The sequence below is a fragment of the Cricetulus griseus genome, chromosome 8, assembly GCF_003668045.3.
Source record: "Cricetulus griseus strain 17A/GY chromosome 8, alternate assembly CriGri-PICRH-1.0, whole genome shotgun sequence".
Lineage (NCBI taxonomy): Eukaryota > Metazoa > Chordata > Mammalia > Rodentia > Cricetidae > Cricetulus > Cricetulus griseus.
This window is the reverse complement of record NC_048601.1, coordinates 20,003,314-20,016,372: the sequence shown is the minus strand read 5'-3', so window position 1 is coordinate 20,016,372 and position 13,059 is coordinate 20,003,314.

Genomic DNA, 13,059 nt, shown 5'->3' with positions numbered 1-13,059 from the left:
GGTTCTATCCACTTTCATAACTCATGTCTACCAATTGCATTCAGTTGTCTTAATTGTATTTTCTGATAAGAAGAAAAATGTAACTTTATGAAGGCCAATCTACCCTTATCCTTAATACTCTTCCATGTACTCAAAGAGGCAGGGTCTGTCAGTCAAACTCAGAGCTTGCCAATATAGCTAGTCTCACTATCCAGTTTCCTCTGGGGATCTCTTGTCTCTACTGTCTGAGACTGGGATCACAGTTGGTCACCATGCCCATTGGGTGTTTCTGTGAGCTCTGGGATCTGAACTCATCCTCTGCTTCTATGACATGAGCCTAAACAACAAGCCTTCCCCCAGCCCTAGATTTTTAATGTTGAACAAACTTTACTTTTCTGAGCAAGTCCTCCTTGGTCGTAAGTAATGTGTATGCATTGTGTGCATCCAGATTGGCTTTCTAGCATTAAGATTTCTCATAAAATTTATCATTTCATTCACAGCATTCGTAAGGGGAATCAAAAAACTAAGGCCAGGTGTATTAGCCAGCTTTTAGCTACTGTTACAAAAGACCTGAATCAATTTAAAAGAAGGAAAATTTTATTTTGTGCTTGAATTTTAGTTTATTCTATATGTCAAATTAACTGTGATTTTCAGTTTATCGTAATATGCCCTGTTGCTTTGGGCCTGTAGCGTCAAAGTACATTGTGGCAGGAGTGGGTGTCAAAGAGGTGGTGGCATTGTGGTGGCCAGGAAGCAAAGAGAGAAACAGGACAGCACCCGGGGCTCCCACTGGCCCTGTTTAGGATAAACCTCCATAAACTTCTTTGTCCCCACGGTGGACTGGTGACTAAACCCTCAGCATATTAAGTCTCCAAGGCATATTCAACCCCCAAATGACAGCATCGGGGCTGCTTGATTTTGCATTCACCACTTTTCCTAGACAGCATGCTGTGCTATTCCGCTGAAGCAGGTCAAGAGACCAGTGCAATTCTAAAACTCCAAGAAGAGCCCTGAACATCTGCCCAGTACTTGGTGCTATGGAAATATTCTTGCCTGACCTGTGCTTGAGATTGATTAGGTGAGCTGGCGAGAGAAGACGCAAGAAAGGTATCGTGATGTGTGTGTGTGTGTGTGTGTGTGTGTGTGTGTGTGTGTGTGTGTGTGTTTATCTCCCTTCAAGAGATGTTTGATAAAATTGTAATGCCACCTTAAAATCTACAGGAAGCAGTCCTCAGCCAGAGTCAAAGTTAAAATGATATATGTTGTAAGGACAATGAAGAGTGAACAAAGACACTCAGTTTTGCCTCTGGTTCTGCCTTACCACATAGATAGCTCTGTGTTGCACTTCAAACTCTGTTACAAATGCCTAGTTAACGTGTGTAAGGTGGGAAACAATTGAAGTAAATCGTTAGCATTAAAGCCCAAAGCTGTGGGCTGGGCAGATAGCACAGTGAGTAAAGGACTTGCCTCGCAAACACAAAGATCAGAGTTCAATCCACAAAATCCATGCAAAAAAGGGTAAGGTGGTGTGTAGCTTCTGCTTGTAATCACAAAAGTAAAGAAGCAGACGCTGGGAGAGCCTTAGATGCTCACTGGCCACCTAGCCTGGACTGTGTCCTAAAAGAAGAGAGGGAGAGATAAAGGAAGAGGAGTAAGAGAGAAAAAAGTGAGACAGAGAAGGGGAGGGATAGAGAGAAGGAGGGAGGGAGGGATGGAGGGAGGGAGGGAGGGAGGAGGGAGGGAGGGAGGGAGGGAGGGAGGGAGGGAGAGACGAAGGTGTTGGGAGCCAAATATCAGGGTTTGGCATGAGCTCCTAGGCCATAATTGGCAGGCCACATAGTTGACCTTTACACAGCAGCTCCTTAGAACCTCAGCTCAAGAAAAGAAACAACTTGACCCAGTCCTCCACCCACAAGGCTCAGTCACCTAGGCAACCCTTCCTGGACCTCTTACTCATGAACTCTTTACCCTACAAACATCCTCTTTGTGGCTTCCTAATAACCTGCCTATACTAATACCTGGTGCACAAACAACCCATTCCGCCCCTCCCCATATCCTGACTATATAAGCTAGCCTGAGAAAAGTACAGTTTGCCACTAGATCAGAATCCTGTCTTATGGTCGTTCTTTCTGAGTCTCTTGTCCCCATTCCCTATTCCTGACTCTCTTGCCCCAGGTTGACTTCCTGCAGGTCGGGACAAAAAGGTGAGTAGCAGCTCGTGCAGTGTGCTCCTTCTTATTCCATCAAGTCCTTGTGGAACTGCATGGCCATCTGAAGGTGGCCTGGGCCTTCAGAGAGTTCCTTAACCCTAACCCGAACCCTAACCGTAACCGTAACCGTAACCGTAACCCTAACCCTAACCCTAACTAGAAGGGAGATGAGAAAGGGCTGCCTGTTTCACACCATAAGTAGGATAGATCTAAAACCCAAGAGCCACCCTTCCTTCTCTCCCCTGGCTGCCCCTCCATCTCTTTCCCTTCCTTGTTCCCGTTTTTCCTTTCCTCCCATTTTCTTCCTTCATTTCTATTCATTTCTTCTTTCTTTTCTTCCTCTCCTGTCTGCCCCCTCTCTCTCTTCCCCATCATCTCGTTTTTAATGAGTACCCAACAGCTGGGAGCCTTCCTGAAGCCCCTTCTTTGTTTCTGCCTGAACTCATGATGAATTCACGGGGTTGCTTTAGGAAAATAAACCCAAGGTTCTGGCTGCTGGGTCCTGCCCTTTGTTCCCCTGCTTAGACAAAAGGCTTATTTCTCTTTCAAACATACCACGTTATCCCCAGATCAAAGTCAAAGCCCTTGAAACAAGTGATAAATGATAAAAACCCACTGCCTCTCGGCTGTCCCTAAAATGGCTTCAGTGGTGGGAGAACAGTCTGCTTCCAATAGTAGTGGCAGGAGCTAAGCACCTTATAATCCGGTTATGATGGGAGAAAGATCAGACCCCGGGGTTTAGGCAGGCTTACACTTGACTGGTCATTATGTTTGGCAGACATGGCTGGTCATGGGGTATATTTAGTCATGTATGTTCAGTGAATGAAGTGGCAGGATTTTTGTTTTAAAGCTGTATTAATACCCATAACGAAGTTTTTGAAAAGTGTGATTTTGAGCCACTTGTATACTTGAGGGAATGAGCATTCTAGAAAGAAGTCTGACACTGAGTTGAATGCTGTCATTTTCTGTTCCCATCAGCCTAATTCTAGTCCCCTGAAGGAATTGTCCTCCTGCCTGTAAGAGAAGCTCGAGACCTCCCGGGTGGAAGCTGGAGCCAGGTCTGTAGCACAGGGACATGGAGTCAAAGCAAATGCGCACTAAAAGTGTCTAATAGAGTTTAGAGGATGGGCTAGTGTTCTCTGGATAAAGGTTCCAGATAATGAATTCTAGTCTGCTTTTGTTGACTGGAATCCCTGGTGAGGTAGGCACACAAGATAAGCTGGCGATGGCTTTATGTTGGGTGACAAAAGGGAGTGGGAACTGGGTGGCACCAGTCTATGTCACAGGCTCATTTTTATATGGAGTTATAACCTAACACTGCCGGTGCCTTGCAAGGTCTGTGGGCTAGGGGCTACACTTTGCCGCTGATTAAAGGTAGAGGTCCTCATTACCTTCAGAGAGAGAACCAAAGATTGTAAATTAGGAAACATTAGTCACTGCTTTTACTATTCTGATAACATAGAGAAGCGACAGAGGAGCTGGATGTCATGGCACACACCTTAGCACTTAATCGTGAGTCTGAGACTACCCTGGACTAGAGTGGAACGCTGTGTCATCCACCACCCCAAGACAGGGGTCTCTCATTGGCCTCCAGCTCACCAAGCTAGACTGGCTGGCCAGCGATCTCCAGGAACCCTTTTATATCTGCCTCCCTAGCGCTGGCATTACAAGCATGTATTGTGGGTACATGCTGGCATTTCTTGGTCTAGGTTTTGGGGATTGAACCCAGGTCCTCATGCTTGGGAGGCAGTCACTTTACTGGCTGAGCCATCTCCCTCCCCCTGCCCTGAACAGGTTTATTAGGTAAAGCTTACAACCGTGTGACTTGTAGATCAATAGGACTTTATCTTCACGAGTACAAAGTCCTGTATTCCAGGGAAACAAGAAAGAAAATGAGCACTAGCCAGCAGCGACTCTGCCATCAAAATTCTTGAGTTGATTTACCCACAATGCAATGCATCCAGGGCCCAGATGAAGAGATGTGGCCTGTTTTCCTGATTCCTGGGGTGAGAGGAGAGTGGGCAAGGAGAAAGTGGCATCCCATGCTCAGACTGAGTCTGTGAGAAAGCTGGTTCACACCGGGGCTTGGAAAAGCTGGCTTCTGCTGCAACTCTCTCCCCCCAGGTAGGACATGGTTCCCACCAAAATCCTCATGTAGAAAATGCTGTTGGAAGTGACACCATCTTCTAGGACACAGCCTGTGTTGAGAAGCCTCTCTTTTGAGGATGGAGCAAAACCTCAGTGCTTTCCTGACTATTCAGTGCTTCCAAGTTAAAGACCAAAGGCAGAGAATTGGGAACCAGAAACAGAACGCAAAAAGGGAGGCAGATACATGCCAGCAGGATGCCCGGCAGTGGCTCTCATTTCCTCAGTGAAGTCAGAGACGGTAAGTAGCAACCAAATGGCACAAGGAACAAGGACATTCTTCTTATAATTCTTTCTAGTAAGTCAATAAATCCAAGAAGCATTTTTGCAATGGTTAATCTTCAGAGCCAGCTTGATGGGACTTGGTATCACCATGGAAACACACCTCTGGACACGGGTTTCCACAAAGATTTGACTGAGGAAGGGAGAGAGGCTTACCTGAATACGTGCAACACCATCCCATGCACTGGGGCCTCAGACTGCACCCAAAGGAGAAAGTACACCACGCACCAGTATCTATCTCACTTCGCTTCCTCACGTAGACATAGTGTGATCAGTTATTCAAGCTCCTGCTATGACATCACCACCGTGATGGACTGTACCTTCCAGCCGTGAGCCAAGATAATCTGTCTTTCCTTGAGCTGCTTCTGTCAGGTATGTTGTCACAGCAGTGAGAAAAGCTATTAATTACACTTGTAAGTACGCATTCACTAATATACACCTGAAAGTGGGTATGGAACTCAGGCAAGCCACAAGGAGGTCTAGACACATGCATGTGCTCAACACACGTGCATGTATATCATTGTATGTTTTGTATTTACCCGGTGGTGATTCCTAGCCCTTTTGGAGGAGGCTCAACACACACACACATGAATTGCTAGGGTCTTCAGAATGCTGAACAAGCGACAATGAGTGAGACATGCCAATGGCACGTGATCATCCTTGGGAACACCATTTTAAGATGAAACTTGAAAAAGGAAATGTGGCAAAACAGCTAGTTATGAAGGACGGTGATTGGTAAGAAGTCTAGGAAAATGGGGTGGCATTACTGAACCATTAGGGAGAAAGGACGGGTAGAGAGGGAGGGAGGGGGGGAGGACAGATGGAGAGAGGGCTATGGGAAAGGGGAGGAGGGTTAGAACACCTCTCAAACATCTTCCAGAGAGAAAAACAAAATTTCTTAGAATCAACCTGTTAGGGGAGAAAACTCTGAAGATGAGTCAGAGGGAAGCTGAAAGGAGGCCTGGTGACACCGAACACCGTCTCACCTAAGCCAAGTGTCCACAGGAGCGGAAGTAGGGAGGAAGTACCCGCTTATGTTTCAGTGTTCGGATGCTCATGGGACAAGCAGAAGACAGATCAGAAACCAAGGCTCAAAGTCCTCACAGCATAGGCTGTGCTCAACAGGACTGAAAAGAATTACACAGTATGGAGCCTAGCTATGATCTTGTCCTGATAGTTCAGTCCTGGGAGGCAGAGGGGAGCCTGGTGCATAGTAAAGGTGTCAGGAAGAAAGGCATTCAAGGATTAATGAAAACAGAATCACAAAGGGCAACTTATACAATAGTGACTTTTAATAATGATAATAATAAACTCAAAAAACCTGAAGTTCCAAAGTTTTGTAATTTTCCTGCCACAACTTCTGAGTCAGTGTGTCCTGGAGTAATTGTGATAATCACAACCCTGCTTAGAAATGTGACCTAAAATGTCACCTGTCATTTCCTGTTAGAGAAATAGGAAGGTGAGTGGGGCAAGCGGCTGTTCCCCACAAGTTCTCAGTTAGTGAGGGGAGAGGTAGCTGGGAAGCCAGTCTCCTTGCTGTGGGTCCTGAGAGCTTCCCGATACAGGCCACTGCTGTGCAAAGGCCTCCTTCACCCTTTGTTCCCAAAGAGGTGGCGAGACAACCAATTGAGTCCATCCCTTCTAAAGGTGAAGGCCTGAGGAATCCGCCGATAGGCCAGACTACCAAGGAAGACGTCATGGAGGCCCCGCATCACGGATGTCATCCCTAAACCCTACAAAACTCTGGGCCAGGAATTAACAAATTACTGATTCCCCCTCTGCTCTAATTCCAAGGCATCTCAGCAATGCAGAGCAGTGAATTTTCCACGTTGAAGTCCAATATCATAAGGCATTTCAATTCCCCAAATCCCTTCTCTCTTTCCAGCCAGCTGTCTCCTTTCTTCACACTGTTCTTAGTGCGAACGTCTCTGTGGGCCAGTCAGCGCCTATCATGGAAATAATGTTGTTTCCCACTAGAAGGGAAAAGAAAATTCACCCATCCAACCACAGCAAATTGCAGTGACAGCATGGAGACCCTGGAGTGGCGCCATATTGACAGAAATGTTCAAGTTAGGAAGAAAGGAAGAAAGAAGGGTCACAGGGGGAAAAGGGAGGGGGAGAAGGAACGGGAAGGATAAAGAAGAGGGGTGAGGGCAGGGCTGCCCCGCAGAGACCTTCCAAAGTGATTCAGAGAACACATAGGAAAAAGCATTCTGGCCGAGTGGAGTGTGCTTCTTTTATTTGCTCCTCTCAGCTGGCATGTTCCACTATCTCCCCCTTGTGGGCATCAGCGCCACAAGGTGCAGCCAAGAATCTGCAGAGCGGACTCCAGCAGTGCAGTGAACCACTGTAGACAGGCCAGACACCACCTGGACATGCTGGCACTGCCTAGCCCAATGGCATTTTCAGGCAGCACGAAACCCCTCCAGGTGATGTTGGGAGTGATGGATCCAACCAGCATCCATTTCATGGGCTCTTGAAATTTACCGTCCTTCACGTGGAGAGATAATGGCTCACATTGTCCCTGTGCTCAACGAAATACCTTCTCATCTCTAATCTCGATGCCTTGCAGTAAGAGTCTATTGCTCTGATTTACAAATGGGGAAACTGAGGTTTCATAAGATTACCAAGAGCTGTCAAACCATAGCATTTCTCTCTGCCGGAGGACCTGTCTGGTCACCTTCCAATCCCTGAGGGAAAGAAGTCCACTTCTTCACCCTCCCTCCACTCCTCTGTGCCATTAACCCTTCTCCACCCTCAGGACAAAGTTTGGAGCCATAGAATTGATGTGGGTGTTCTATACCTTGTGTGATCTCCTGGAGGCATTCCAACTCAGCCAGAACATTCTCACGGCTAAGATTTATTCAACAAGCATGTTTTGTGGTTCCACTGGAGACTTTGGGATTCTGTGGTTTTATTTTTTTTAAATCCCATTCATCTATGTGGTACCCCTCCCCACAAGGCTCTGGGACTACTGGGGAAGGGACGAAAAGATTTGAAGATCCAGAGGTCCACTGGAGCTAAGCAGTGTTTTTTTTTTTGGGGGGGGGTATGACAGGACCACTCCACCCATGAACTTCTAACTGCCAGGGCTGCGTGCACAGAATCAAACCTGTCAACTTTCTGGCATGAAAAGAGGAGGGGCTTGTGACCCCCACTCCCAGAGGAGGAGCTATTGACAGCTGATGACTTCCCTAAGAGGGAGACTCAGTTATCTATGAAGATGATGTGGTCCATATAGGTTGAACATACTTCCTCCATGAGTTTAGGGGCAGCACAAATTAGACTCCATAGTTCACACACACACACACACACACACACACACACACACACGGACAGACAGGAAATTGTGAGGGGTTAGAGAATGGAGTGCCTCATGGAGGAGTTGGTAGAGGAAAGAGGGGTGGTTATGATTGAAATACATTGTATGCGCGTATGCAGTGTGCTCAAAGAACTAATTAAAATACTCTAATTTTTAAATCCCAGGTCTGCTGGTCACAGCATGACTGTGGGTGATCCTCCCACCCAGGGGGGCTTCTAGGAATTTCTGTTCTAAATTATGATTCCACAGACCTGTTCTGATCCCTGTGTAGAGAGAGATTTGAGAGACTTCAATCTTGGGCCTGAGCCTTCTTCTACTGTGATGTCTCACTAAGGCACATCCAAATAAGAGGGTATTGGATGAGCTGGTTTCTTCCCACTGACCCCAGAGCAAGGAGACCCTAGAGCTTAGAGACCCCAGGGCATGAAAGCCCCAGGGCATGAAGGCCCATTCCATGAAGGCTTCTTGGGCCATTCCTTTTGTGTCCTGGCTGTTGATGACGGTGTTGAGTGGGTTCATCTGTTTATACCGAGACAGATTCAGCTGTCCACCTCCAATCACTTCATCACAGGCGCTGACAGACCCTCCGGGCAGGGCTCCTGGCATCGTCCCACAAGGGGAGCATCTGCAATTGTTGCCCATCCTCGTCAAATTCAGATTTATGGAGTGTGAGGCTTGACAAGGCCCCGGGAAGGTCATGGAGCACATGGTCTCAGGGCCCTTTGGGAGTTTATGTTATGACTCACAGGCTGTTTCCCAAGATATTCTGCCAAGCAGGGTCAGCATTGGGGTCCTAATCCTTACTGAGTGGGCTGGAGAATGGTGACCAAGGCTACAAATATGACATGTTAATCAGGCCATTTTTGCCACTTCATGCTGGTGACAGTACCCAGCTGCTCCTGATGGTTGTATCTGTATTTCAGGTTTCTCATTCTGCTATTGGTGTGGTGAGGGCAGAGACAGCAAACAAATAATACCATCTTCAGCTTCCAGTAAGGACAACACCAATAGACAGTATTCTTGTGTGCTGACCATTATGCCAAGATAATCATGTACTTTGACTCATTTATACCTTCCAACCAGCCCCTGGGGCTATGATTCACCCCAACTTACTGACAAGAGAACTGTGATTTAGACAGAACAAGTTGTTTGCCTTGGATTTGAACTGGGAGGCTTAGAAACCTTCTTGGGTAGGGTAACAAAGGATCCCACAAAATAACGGCAGCCAACAGAGCAGGTCTCTAGTAGGTAGTAAAATTGAGGACACGTGTATAGGAGTTGAAGGAGAGAAGAGAGCGCCATAGAATGGACCATGGAAGGAGGGTTCTCCTGTGTGGAGGTGTGAATTTCTATTCTCAATTATGATTCCACAGACCTGTTCTGATCCCTGTGTAGAGAGAGATCTGAAATTCTTCAGTCTTGGGCCTGAGCCTTCTTGTACTCTGATGTCTCACTAGGGCACAACCAAATAAGAGGGTATTGGATGAGCTGGTTTCTTCCTACTGCCCCCAGAGCAGGTTGGGCAGCGCAAGCAGGGCATGGTTTTCCAAGGAACTTAGAAGAGAAGGCACAAGGAAAGGTGTGTGTGTGTGTGTGTGTGTGTGTGTGTGTGTGTGTGTGTGTAAAGTGGAAAAGAGAGTAGAGGCATATTTCCTCGCCTCCTCACATTCTTCTGGCTCTGTGACCTATTTTCCAGAGACTTCTGAGTTGCGGTGGTGGGCATATGATGGGAAATGCAGACAAATGCTTGCTTTTTTGATGAACCAGAGATAAAGCACGTGACCTGCAGAATTCTTTAGAGTTTACCCAAAAAACTGGTTGGTCCTGGTGCTCATCTACCTGTGTGCTCTGGGAAGCTTTTCCAAGCTGACATTTGGGACCTGTATGCTGGAAAGGATTAAAGCACATGGTCTGTTACTGCACTAATCACATGGAGGCCTTGTCTCTTTCTCTCTCCGGTTTGTTCCTTGACATAGGGCAAACCTCCGCCACATTCTGATGACTCAGTCTTTGTACTGTATGCCTCGCTGCTTTGTGCTATGTCCCCGTTCAGGGTACAACACAGCACAAGCTTCTTCTATGAATCCAAAGTCAAACACTAGTTTTGGAGGGGCTGCGTGTGCTGTGGTGAAGGAGGAGGGAGTCGTGTCTCTGGTCCCTCTTGCCAAAAAAACAACAACTGTGCTTGTAAAGATAAAGGGAAAGGCTTATGCTTCTCAAGGCCCTGCTAAACTCTACTGCTGGGCACCTGTGAATCTGGCTGCAGCCCTGGGAGTTCCTCTCCCTGCAGACTCCATTTTTACTGACCCCATGCCACAGGCAGGCTCCACACATGTTCCCAAGCAGAAAAGGTCAAACCACAACCCCTCCCTTGCCTTCCCTGTCCCTACAGCTCTATTTTTAGTTTAGGAGAGACCCTGTCCTCTGACTCATGGTCCCACTGACAAAAATGACCTTAACAGAGCAAGCTAAATGAAAGGGTCATTCTCAGGTCACACTCCTGTTAGTCAAAGAGGCCCTTGTGACTGGGTCCTTTTGGCCACTTGCACTGACTTCTTTCTAAGTCCATGTTCTATGGGCACTTCTGCAATCTAGAACACCAGGACCAAATGATAACCATACACACACACTCATACCCACATATGCTACACCACAAATGCACATATATACCACAACTCACATACATACCGTGCATACAAACACAACCTATAACACATGATACACACATCAAACTAAAAACATTTTATTTAAGCTCCTATATGACTCTGCTGGGGATTTTAATTGGGAGTCATTCCTTTAATGCCAGAGAACTCCAATGTTTGAGGTGTCCACAGACAGGACAGCATCTGGGAAAATGAAGGTGAATTGTTGGCCTCAACTCGCAATATTTTCTTAGCCTAAGAAATTGCAGAATTCGTTAAAGCTGAAGGTCACTTGCCCCTCCTGAGAACAAATGGCAGGCCTAGCTCTAATTTTGAAGTTGGTTCGAGACCTTTGTCTGAACCTTGTTCTTACTAGCTTCAGATCTAAATCTTACACCATTCATTCCTGTCACCTTCTAGTTAGCAAATTGCTCATCAGGCCCTCTGTAAGGAGAAGAAATTCAGACCTGTGTGCTAGAGGCTTGGTTCCCAGAAGGACACTATTGAGAAGTGGGAACCTTTAGAAGGGAGAATCTGGTGGGAGATCTTCTCAGATCTCTGGTGATTTTACCTCAAATATAATCACAGGGCCCTGACTTCTCTTTGCCCTACACCTGATGTTGGTTGTGAACTTCTAAAACCATGAGCTATAATCCCTCATCTGCATAAGTTAATTATCACATATACCTTGTTATAGTAAAAGAAAGCTGATTAGCATGGCTATCTGGCATGTCTGTTTACCTATATCTTCTTTTTATAGAAAAATATGATTCAATAATTTTAAGAGCCAGAGACCCAAAGCAGAGCTGTTAGAACCTGCAGTGAGTTTCTACTCTCCATGTCATCTGTTGTGACAGAGAGCAGACCCTTGGTTCTAAGTATCACAGATGCTCGTGTGAGCATCATGTTTTCCTCCCATGCTTGCCCATGATGTTATATCATGTCCTCAACAGTCCTAAGAGATATAAACTCTTGTCTTCATGCTTCAGTTGTGGAAGCCAATGCAGGGAGAGAGTACTTCTCTCCCACAAGTACCAGCACTATCATGAATGCCATTTCCAGTCCCAAATCCATCCCTAACTAAGATTCCTTTCAGGTCAGTAAATATCCACCATGTGAGCGTTAAGAATTCTCATAGCTGTGAGTGTGCCCCTGAATTATAAATATACAAAGTCTCCCACACTCTTCCAGGCAACCAGCCCCCAGCTTTCCTGAGAGATTGTCCCTCATGGTCACAGAGACCAGCATCGCAGGCATGAAAAGCTCAAGCCCACAGCTGGTTCACCTGCCCCTCTCTTTCCTCGGCTCCCATGGAAAAGAAACCCAATCTCCCCAGCCCAGCTTTGTGCTCCTGGGAGCTTCGGCCTGTGGTGGTTGATTGGATTATCTTTATTGGCCTTTCTGCCATTATTAAATCTCTGGGGACGTGAACCAGATGTCCCCGTTTGACCAGCCATTGTAGTTGTGTCCAGCAATGTCCAGCTGTTTCGGGCTCCGTTCACAGAGTGTCTCATTTATCTTGGATTTCCTAGTGCCAGAAGCAAGCTGCTGGAGGAGTAGGGATGCCCCTGACATCAGGAGGCAAGCATGAGTCAGGAATCCAGGAAATGCCACAAAGCATCGCTTTCTTCCCAGCATGCACCCTCTCCCTGCAGCTAAGCCTTAGAGGTATGCTTTGTTTCCTTCCTTTAAGAACATGATCCAGGCATCTCCCCTTTCAGAAAAGATTTCCCTATCATCTCTGAAAAATCTGTCGCATTTTAAGGTTGATCCAAAGAGGGATTAGCTTTTGGATTTTAGTTCCACATCTTTAGCGAATCGGGGTAGCACAGCTGGGTAGACAACTTAGCTTCACACATCACTGAGGGGAGCTTTAGGTCCAGGAAATTGTTAGGGACCATCAACACTTCATGTCTACTCCCTACCTGCCTGTAATCTATACCCAAGATATCGACAAAGTACCAGTCCATCTGCATTAGAATCAAACAGTGCCCAACTTGTGCTGGGGTATTGAAGAGGAGTGTTCACTGCCTGAGCAACTGGGATACTTGTGTCCATGACTGCCCATACTTATTGTGTGGGGTAGATCATCTCATGGGGATATTTATCTTACAAAGACATGGAGGAATATTTGTTACCTCTATCCAGAATTGAGGTGTATCACAACAGACTTCTATGAGCAACCTGGAGCCTGGGGTCAAATTCATGGGCCTGATCCAGGCTTAGTTACTGACCTAGACAGTGAGAGTCCCTTCCTCTGGAACCTGGTCTTTGTTACATATTTCAACAAATTGTTACGGTACATTAACAGAATCTCTCTCCTTTTGAAATAGTATTTGAAAACTGCTTGTATCTACTCTCACACTGAACAATTCCGTGTAGAACTTCCTATGACACTTTCCAGAATTCCCAGACCCCTATGAGCCCCTCTGGGTGTGCTGAGATTAAGGGCCAGAATAGAATTTGGAACTCCAGGTAA